The following is a 10,380-nucleotide window of genomic DNA, read 5'->3' as shown; positions in this document are numbered from 1 at the left end:
AACATAGCAAGACCCTGTCTCTACAAAAAAAAAAAAAAAATATATATATATATATATATATAAAATTAGCAAACATGGTGGCTGGTATCTGTAGTCCCAGCTACTCTGGAAGCTGGGGCAGGAGGATGGCTTGAGCCCAGGAGGCTGATGCTGCAGTGAACCTTGATCATGCCACTGAACTCCAGCCTGGGCAATTGAGCAAGACCTTGTCTCAAAACAAACAAAGCACAAGGCAGCCTCACGGCTGTTGTAGGAGCAGGAGGGGCTCTCCCAGCAAATTTCTGCTCTAACTGAGGTTGGGCCCTGTGGGCACCGAGCTTTGGCCCCCTCCCCTGGAATGGGCTGTGCTGCAGCTCAAGGCACTGTCCCCTGCGGAGGAGCCTGGTGGGGTCGGCCACAGAGAAAAGGGCTTAATTCATCCTCACTGCGTCTCCCATGTACGCCAGCATTGCACTGCTCCTCCTGGGTTGACCAGAAGTTTGTGTTGTGCCTGGTGTGGGCAGGTGTAAGTTACAGGCGTTGAGTCCGAAGAAACCTTAAGCCCACCGGATGCTCTCGACTCCCACTGTGCTCAGGCTCTGGCTCAGCAGCCTGTGCTCCCCAACGTGTCCCCTCCTCACTTCCTCTGGGGGTTGCTCTCCTGGAGGGCACGGGGGCTGCAGTGTCACAGCTGCACCGCCCCGCACGATTCGGCAGGCACGTGGGAGGACCTGCCCAGACGACAGGATTGAATTTTCCTGCTGTGGCCAAATTAAATTCTGAGCAAGTGTTACAGGAGGAGTTTTATCTGTAAAAGTTTATTCAAGAGGCAAAGGTAGCCTTTCTGGCTGAAAACTAGAAACTCATTCTATTGAACTAATGTGTAGTTTGCGGGGAGGTGGGATTCAGATGTATTTAAACCCCATCCCTGAACTATTGTGAGCTTTCTAGTGTGTGAAGCCAAGATACCGAACAAGTCAGCAAGAGACAAAAACGGGGAGATGCCAGGACGGGCATCAGTTCTGCTCCGCAGTGGCCCAGGGGCCCGTATTCCCGCAGACACCAGCAGCTGATCCGCGCACGGAGCAGGACCCTGGCCACGGTGAGGAGGAGAGAACGCGCCCCTTTCAGATCTCCGGTCGGTAGGTGGCTGGAACGCCGCGTGTCGGGCGGGCGCTGCAGAGGCTCCCACGCGGCACAGACCTCTGCCTGCTTTTCAGCCACAGCTTTGCTGCTTTGACATTTCTGGCATCAACATGCACCTCATAAACAACACCAAGGAAAACCACGTGGGGGCGTGGCTGTGGCTGACGGGCAGGTGCAGACCACACCCTCTCCGCGACCTAGGGCGTGGCTGTGGCTGACGGGCAGGAGCAAACCACACCCTCTCCGTGACCTAGGGCGTGGCTGTGGCTGACGGGCAGGTGCAGACCACGCCCTCTCCGCGAACACCCGCCCCCTTGTCTGGCTGCTGGAATTCCTGCACGTCCGGCTCCACACACAGTGGAACGTTAACCACCACCTCCATCCCCAGTTATGACTAAGTGGCTTCAGAACGTCTTCAGTCTGATGCATAAAAGTACGTTTTTGGGCGTGCAATTGACTGCCTGTCGTGTGCCAGACAATAAAAGAGGGTAAAAATTTCCACATCTCTGAAAACACGTCACAGAATTCTCAGAATGGAAGAAGCTGTGTGACAGGTTCACGGAAAGCAAAGACCACATTTCAACCGCGAGCAGCTGCCAGAGCTTGCTGCTGACGTTGACAAGAGCTGTTAACTCCCGGGCAATTCCCTGTAAGAAATACGCGGAACTGCAAGAGAAACAGAAACCCAACGGTGCCTGGTGGTGGCCGGCGTTCCTCCCCGTTACACCCCGTCCTGAGGGTGCCAAGGACGACAAGGTTTTCAGGAATGACTTGGAGAAGAGACTAAGGAAGGTTGGAGAGACTGAGGATGTGGAGGCGGCTTAGGAGCTTTGGTTGTGACTTGGAAGCTCCCAGAGAAAAAGGCTCAGGGTCCCTTCAGGGAGGGGCCAGCTCTGTCTGTTCATCGGTGAATAGAAGGACACCGAGGCCTGTGCTGCAGAGGCCTGCTGGTGCAAGGCTCTCCCATGGAGGGAGGCCTTTGCTTCTGAGAAGACAGGAGGGAAGTGGGGGCAGACGGCAGGAGGCCGGTGAGGGCCATGGGCCCCTCCCAAAGTGTCACTGGAATCACTAAATGCCGGACACTGTCGATTTGAGGGCTGTCTCATGGCTCACCAGATAGTGAGTAAATTGAGGCACTTGAGGTGCTCCTGGGAGCGGAAGGCCGAGGGGCCCTCAGGGGCCCACAGACACTGGAGGGCGGTGGCTGACACGCCAGGAAGGGCTGCCTGAGTGCGTGGCATTTAAAGCCCCCAGGCAGGGAGGGGTCCCCTGTGTCTGATACAGCACGTGGCTAAAGAGCCCTTGTGTAAAAAGTGGCATGCCCAGCGCCGCTCTTTCCCTGGGAGCGCTGTTACCGAGTCAGCGGTGGACCTCACCAGTGCCGAGTGCATTTGCTCCCTGGGAGGCTCAAGGCTCAGGGACTCCAGGCCTCAGCGTCTGCAGCAGGTAATCGCAGAGGCTCACCAGGTGACCTCCGGTGAGCTCCGTGCGGCCGCAGCCCAGCTGGAATAGCTGAGATTAGGGAGGAAGAGCAGCTGATTCCGCATGGCCCATGGCACGTGGGAGGGATGCGTCCTCCGGCAGGGACCCCGTGCTGGGGACCACAAACACGCTCCTCCAGCTGCTACCCACTTTCATATTCTGTTCAGGAGCTACGTGGTAGGTTTTTTGGTTAATTCTCCATGAATATGAGTCTATATTTCTAATGTATAGGAACAAAACAAACTAAGAAGTAGTCTATCCACAACAGACTTCCCAGGGGCTGGGCAGCAGTGGGTTCAGTCCTGTGAGAATCGGCCCCACAGCAGCCCCAGCAGCTGGGACCTGGAGCCTGAGGCCAGCGCTGCAGAGGACAGAATCCGGAAAGGAAAGCGTCCTCCAAAATGACGTGTGGTGAGTCTGGATGACATGAGGAAGACAAGAAGAACATGCATTTTGGATGCCTATTTACAACAGCATTGATTTCTTAGATTCAGAGAAAATGGCAAAACTCTTCACTGAGTGTGATTAAAGTGGTGGAGAGCACGGTAGGACGCAGGCCGGCAGCAGCAGCAAAATACATAAGCAGACAACAGGGTGTTCAGGACCCAGTTCAGGGCTGGAGAGGACAGAGATCAACAAAGAACTTGGCCATCGCCAAGGAGCCTGATGCTGGGAGAGTGTGGACAGCAGCTCACGGGAGCCCTGCCCGTGCCCGTCCTGGTCCAGCCACACTTGCTGAAGCCACAGAGAGGGACAGCTCAGCCCGCAGCTGCAGAGAGGAAGAGCCTGGGCGGCTGCCCACAGCCCTAGGAATCAGGCCTAACATTTTCCTAAAACTTCACACCTGTGTTGCCTTTTCCACTCACACCGTCTCACCTACACCACAGGCTGGGAGGTAAGCAGGGCACACATAGTCCCCACTGGGCACTGGGATCTGAAGCAGCGACTTGCCTGGGGACAGGGCTGCTCCACAGATCTGGGCATCAAGCTGAGGTTCCGGCTCCAAGCCCTGTCACCTTCTCGCCTCTTCATTTGCTTCGTGACATCACAGCCTAAGCAAAAAGGAAAAAGCAGTTTGCTCAGGATGGGAGCGCTCTCCTCCTGGCTTGACGGAAGGTTCCCGACACAGGTCCCCTCCCATGACAGCGTAGGCCCCGGCACTTACAGAGCCACTTCCAGCCTCCCTGGCAGCCTCAGCACCACGCTGTCTCTGCCTGCTGCTTTAACTGTGGACGTGGTGGCCAGCGGCCTTCCAGAGGTGGCCCCTCCAGGAACAGTGGTGGTGTTGGAACCAGGCGACTTAGAGAGAAACGCCACACTTTGAGACTAATTCAGGAGTCCTTTATTAGCCGGCAACCAAGAGACAGCTCAAAATTCTCTCGGCCCCGAAGAAGGGGCTAGATTTTCTTTTATACTTTGGTTTAAAGAGGGGAGGGGGATTGAGCTGAAGCAATCTTACAGAAGTAAAACAGGCAAAAAAAAAAAAAAAAAAAGTTGAAAAGACAAATGGTTACAGGAAAACAAACAGTTCCAGGTCCAGAGGCTTTAAATTCATCACAAGGTGATAGGTGTGGGGGCTCTGGACACAAACGCCGGGGCTTTACGGTACTGTCGCCCGAGCGATTAGCTTGCCACAGTGCCTCATCAGTTAATTGCACTCTTTGATGTGCTGAGAGTCAGCTTGCACGAGTTAAGTCCTCGAGGAAGGGGGAGGGTGAGGAACCCTTAATGTCTTGCAAATGAAGGAGCTGAATGGAGTCCGTCCAGGTTTTTCAGCTAAGAGAGAGTCAAGTTCATACAAGTTAGGGTATCGCAGCATCAGCTCTGTGCACGGAGGACAGCTGCTTCCAGACGAAGGGAGGAGGCCTGGGTCCCCACACAACACGCTCCCGGCCAGTCCCTGATTCAGGGTCGTGCTGGACACGTGTTCTGCACGGGGCCAGATTATGAGGATTTTAGCCTTGTGGATCCTACAGCCACAGCCACAGACAAGATGGAGACAAGGGCACGTGGCTGTGTCCCAGGAAAGCTCTCTCTGCTGCTGCCGGCCACTTCTGGCTGCCTCCAGGTCTAGACTCTCACATGAGAGAAAAATAGACTTAAAAAATTACTTAAGCCATTGCCTCAAGGCCACTTCACAAATCCAGTGACAGGCCAAATTGGGCAAGCACAACCGTGAGTAAGGCCTATTCCAATATTACAGAAAACTCTGCAAGATGGTTTAGAGGCGAGGCTCTGTAGCAGGACGAGCCGCAGACAAAACTCCTCAGACACCGGATTAAAGAAGGAAGAGGTTTTTTATTCGGCCGGGAGCGTCGGCAGACTCGCGTCTTAAGAGCCGAGCTCCCCGAGAAAGAAATATTTGGCCTTTTTAAAGCCTTACAACTTTAAGGGGTCCACATGAAAGGGTCGTGATAAATGGAGCAAGCGTGGGAAACGTGACTGGGGGCTACAGGCATCAGCTAACAGAAGAGAAAGTTTTACAATGCTTTTTTCATACAGTGTCTGGAATTTACAGATAACACAAGTCGTTTAGGCCGGGGTTGATGTTATTATTATTACTTTGTTTAACTCCTAGGACCGGGTGGTGGTGCCAAGGTTGTCTGGCTATTTATCTTACTTTTGTTTCTCTCTCTCTTTTCTCCTGTCTTTGAACTAGGCAAGGTGGGGGGAGGAGGGCAGCAGGAGTAGTAGTGGTCTCCTTCCTTAGCTCCACCGTACCTGCCAGAGCACCCAACCCCCAGGGCGACACCAGGCTGAGGACACACATTTCTACTTCTCGCCTCTCTTGCCTTCGACCTTCCCACCCCTCCTGCTTCTCCAGCTCTGTGGCTCCCCACGGGGCTGTGTTTATTCTGTGATCACCGCACACTTTGGAGGTCACAAGCTCTGGAGCTTACAGGAACTGCACAGGACATTAAAAAGCGGTGTGTGGGGAGAGCTGTGGGGAACTCACAGGCCCTTTCCCATGGAAAATATTCAAGTTCGAACATTAGTAAAACATCACGAGGGTCAAACAAAATACGCCTGCAGGCAGGACCTCTGATTTATGTTAGGGCTGGGCTTCTCTGCCCACCCACAGGGCAGGGCCAGAACCACCGCCTAGCACTTAGCACAGACTCTGCTGGTAACTGGATGCTTAGGAAGTGTTTGTTGAACTGAACAGAGGTGAATTATAGGCTGTTACCCCAAGACTGTGAAATAGTAGACATGTTCTGTGAGAAGCCAACGGACCTTTTTCCAAATCTGGGGCCGACTAATTCAGCTCTTGGATGCTCTGGCCCCCACCCAGACTGAAGCCTCGGCTCAGAACCAGCAGACGGCAGAGGTGCGGCAGGGTCAGGGCTACGATCCATGCAGATCCTTCAGAGCTCATGGAGAAGGAGCCAAAGGGCAGGCATGGGGCAGAGCCGGCAGCAGCTCTCCTGCAAAGCGTGGGCAGAGACGGCATGAGCACAGAGTAAGGTGGTACGTCCAGGGATGCTCCCCTGACGTTATTTGATGGTCTCTTTCTTAAGAAAACAAAGGAAGCAACAACATTTCAACATGCCTCTTCAGGTGTCCTCAGTGATTTGTATTAGAAACCAGAGCCTTTGGAAACATCTTAAAATCATACTCTCCATATTCACCCCAAAATACCCAACAGTGAAGGAGAACTTACTGTCCCACTAGAACGGACACTTTCTCTGGAGGGAGGAGAAGGCTGTCTGAAGACAATAACAGTAGGTGGGGCTTGTCTAGGCCTGTGGGGGCCGGATCACGGTGGGGGTGTGGGGAGGGACCGCCTTCCACCAGGAGGGATGAAATGAGCTGAATTTTCATGTCGTAAACAGATTTACTATGCACGTCCTGATTTGTATAAACCTTTAAAACGACTCTAGAAATGCTATATTCAGAGCATTCTCTCTGGATGGTGAAACTATAATTTTTTTCTTATTTATTTTTAATATAATTTCAGTTATCTTCAATATATAAATATTACTTTTAGAATTTAGGAAACGTGTAATTTTTTAGAGAGAGAGTCTCACTCTGTTGCCCAGGCTGGAGAGCACTGGCATGAGCTCAGCTCACTGCAAACTCCACCTCCTGGGCTCAAGCGATTCTCCCACCTCAGCCACCCGAGTAGCTAGGATTACAGGCACACACCACCACACCCATCTAATTTTTATATTTCTAGGAGAGATGGGGTTTCTCTATGTTTCCTGAAAGGCTGGTCTTGAACTCCTAGACTTGAGCGATCTGCCCATGTTGGCCTCCCAAAGTGCTGAGATCACAGGTATGAGCCACTATACCTGGACTAAATGTAATTTTTAAAAGAATATGTACAATGCCCTGGTCTTAATAAGTACCTGATGCATGATGGGTATATTAGTCTGTTCTCACACTGCTAATAAAGACACACTGGAGAGGGGTAATTCATAAAGGAAGGAGGTTTAATGGACTCGCAGTTCCATGTGGCTGGAGAGGCCTCACAATCACGGCCAAAGGCAAAGGAAAAGCACAGGCACATCTTCCACGGCACAGACAGGAGCGTGTGTGCAGGGGAACCGCCCTTAGTAAAACCACCAGATCACGTGAGACTTACTATCTCAAGAACAGCACAGGAAAAACCTGCCACTATGATTCAGTTACCTCCCACCAGGTGCTTCCGAAAACACATGGGGATTATAGAAGATACGCTGCAAGATGAGATTTGGGTGGGGACATAGCCAAACCATAGCAATAGGTTTTGTACAAATATACATGTATGCTTCTGTGTTTATGCCATTCATCACCTTCCCCAAGCCAATTTTTGGGCATGTATATAACCTATCATGCATCAGGTACTTATTACACATACATATGTAACATATACACACACACATATGTAACATATATTTACACACATATGTATGTGTGTTTCTTTTTTTAATTTTTGAGACTAGGTGTTGCTCTGTTGCCCAGGCTGGAGTGCAGTGGCACGATCATGGCTCACTGCAGCCTTGACCTCTTCAGCTCAAGCCATTCTCCTACCTCAGCCCTCTGAGTAGCTGGGACTAGAGGTGTGTGCCACCATCCACCCCCAGCTAAATGTTTTGGAGAGATGGGGTCTTGCCATGTTGCCCAGACTGGTCTCAAACTCTGGGCTCAAGCAACCCTCCATCTTGGCCTCCCAAAGTGCTGGGATTATGATAGGTTCTATTTGTATCCAAGTACAATGTGAGCAGGAACCTTGCACTATGATCTCATTTTATAGTTTTTAAATAATACCATCATATTTAAGAGAATTACTTTATTCTAACCTGCATAAGTAAAATAAGCCAGGTGACTTTAGACATGGGGGTCAGCTCAGTGTCACTTGATTCAGGAGAGGAGGGCGAGGAGGGTATAGGAGCAGCTGCAGGTGCTGAGAATTCCCACCAGGGCCTGTCTGGCCATAGGGTGCCCTGTCCCGCCAGCCCATGGGTGAGGATGCCACCTGGGCTGGCATTGCACAAGTGGGAGGGAAGGATAGGGAAGCGTGATGGTGGCAGAGGCTGGGCAGGAGCCCGAGGTGGTGGCCCCTGGACTCACCACCGTGCGCAGGAGGTGCTGAGGCCCACAGAGTTTCAAGCGGGCACAGCCTGGGAGGTGGAAGGTGCGGTGGGTCCTGCAGGGTGCTGAGGAGAGCCCCCTCAGGCTGAGCCCAAGCTGTGCAATACGAAGGTGTGGATTCTGTCTTACGATGCGGCTGGGGGTTCACCCTCCTTTTCTCCCTGTCCACCGTTCAAGGCTCCTTTTTATTCCCTTGGGATTTTAAGTATCTAGTTTACTTTTCTGCTTTTGCTGTCATAGGCTGTAAAGAGCCCACCAAAACCACCTCCTTAAGGAGTGAAAAATCCAACTGGCATTGGAGACCCCATCTCAGCCACAGAAGAGGCCTCCTCTAACCCAGACCTAGGAAGCTTCTTGCACCCCCTTAGCCATGGAGAAGAAAAACGAAAAATACCAATTCAGGTAGGTGGGATATCCGCTTTTTCTGGGGACCCTTTGGACGCACTGGGGTGGGAGCTGCTCCTCCCGCACTCGCTGGGGAACTTCCTCAGAAACTACTCTGGACGGCAGGCGGGGGGAACCTGCCCACCTGGAGGATTCCCGTCCCCCACAATGTGTGACTCTAGCGCATCCCACAGGTGCCAGCATGCGTGTTTACCGTGCCCTTCTTGCCACATCCCATAGGTGCCAGCATGCGTGTTTACCGTGCCCTCCTCGCAAGCCCCTTGGGGCTCTTCTTCTGCTGGTCCACATGGATTTCCACCGCGACCTTGCCATGTGCCATGGCTTTGGGCCCCCCAAGTTTCACACCCACCGTGGGCGGTGAACCCCCGTGAGGTTTGGTGATGGTGAGAGTTTGCAGAAGGAAAGGCAGGTCTGAAGGATGCCTCACCCCAGGGCAATTCTATTCCCAGGGGTGTGAACACAGAGGCTCCAGAACACATCCCCCTGAAACTCCCTGGAAACCCTCACGTGCCCCGAGGCACAGCACCCAGGGTGAAGGCCAGGCCCTGGACGAGGGAGGCAGGAGGAGCTTCCCACTGGAGAAGAATACGCTCCTTCAGCTCCTCAGAACCAGTGCCAGCTCGACCTCAGGCAGCCCCAATGCCAGGTGAGCCCCCAAGGGGAGTTAGGGAGGTGAGGACTCAGAGGAGCCTGGGAAGAACCACCAGTTCACTTCTCTGCTCCCTGCCCTCTCACCTGACACCTCTCAGTACCCAAGCGCTCCCCAAACTGTGCGCCTTCCACACAGGTGCCAGGACAGAGGCCAGCATGCCCTGGGGCTCTGGCACCCTCCTGTGGCTGGTGGGAACACACCCAGTCTCTACTTGTGGCTCTGGGCCTCCGGCTCACACTCCCGGCACCTGCAGCTCCAGGCCTGGCTGGGCATCCCCTCTCCCTGTGCCTCTTGCAGACTCCCTGCCCATCTTTGCTTCACTCCCACTTGTCCTTTGAGACCTGGCTTGGTGCCATCACCCAGGGACATGCCAGGATCCCAGCTGTGCCTGATGATGGGGGCGGGGTCCCTGCCAAATAGAAGGAAAGCCACAGCCACTTCCAGGCCAAAAAATAAAAGACAATGATTTACCTCCCTCTCTACTGTCCATAAGACAGGTCCAGCATTCAACCAAAATGCTCAAGTAGCACAGAAAAAAGCAAGAATAAAATCACATTTTCAAGAGACAAAACAACCATCAGAACAAGACACAGATATGACTCAGATGTTGGAACTATTTGACAGGGGATTTTAAATAACCATGATACATTAAAGGCTGTGATGGAAAACATGGACAACATGCAAGATCAGATGGGCTGGGCCGGATGCAGTAGCTCACAACTGGAATCATATACAGGCCAGGCACGGTGCTCACACCTGGAATCCTACAGAGGCCGGGTGCAGTGCTCACACCTGGAATCACATAGAGGCTGGGCATGGTGGCTCACACCTAGATCATATAGAGGCTGGGCCAGGTGCTGGGCATGGTGGCTCACACCTGGAATCATATAGAGGCTGGGCCAGGTGCTGGGCATGGTGGCTCACACCTGGAATCATATAGAGGCTGGGCCAGGTGCAGTGTATCACACTTGGAATCATAGAGAGGCGGGCACAGTGGCTCATACCTGGAATCCCAGCACTTTGGGAGGCCAAGGTGGGCAGATCAGTTGAGGTCAGGAGTTCAAGAACCAGCCTGGCCAACATGGCAAAACCCCATCTCCATTAAAATACAAAATCAGCCGAGTGTGGTGGTGCACGCCTGT

At 52.8% G+C, this 10,380-nt stretch overlaps 1 protein-coding gene across 3 annotated transcripts in view; it reads right to left on the bottom strand.

The window, feature by feature from the left end:
- Nucleotides 1-3,559: 3,559 nt before the first annotated feature.
- The window catches only part of DYNC2I1 (dynein 2 intermediate chain 1), a 138,315-nt gene continuing 131,494 nt past the window's right edge, over nucleotides 3,560-10,380 (bottom strand). Inside the window, exons 28-29 of one of the 3 annotated variants that reach the window (XR_001883246.1) lie at nucleotides 5,842-6,032; nucleotides 3,560-3,659 (exon numbers count right to left, since the gene is read on the bottom strand). The gene's annotated coding sequence lies outside the window, so the exon portion shown is untranslated. Of the gene's footprint in view, nucleotides 3,660-4,180; nucleotides 4,384-5,841; nucleotides 6,033-10,380 lie in introns of those variants that run through there. The other 2 variants (XR_001883247.1, XM_017861660.1) reach the window with 2 other exon arrangements.

This window comes from Rhinopithecus bieti, unplaced genomic scaffold (assembly GCF_001698545.2).
Source record: "Rhinopithecus bieti isolate Rb0 unplaced genomic scaffold, ASM169854v2 scaffold_60909, whole genome shotgun sequence".
Lineage (NCBI taxonomy): Eukaryota > Metazoa > Chordata > Mammalia > Primates > Cercopithecidae > Rhinopithecus > Rhinopithecus bieti.
The sequence above is the reverse complement of the archived record's forward strand: the minus strand, read 5'-3'. Positions and strand labels throughout refer to the sequence as shown.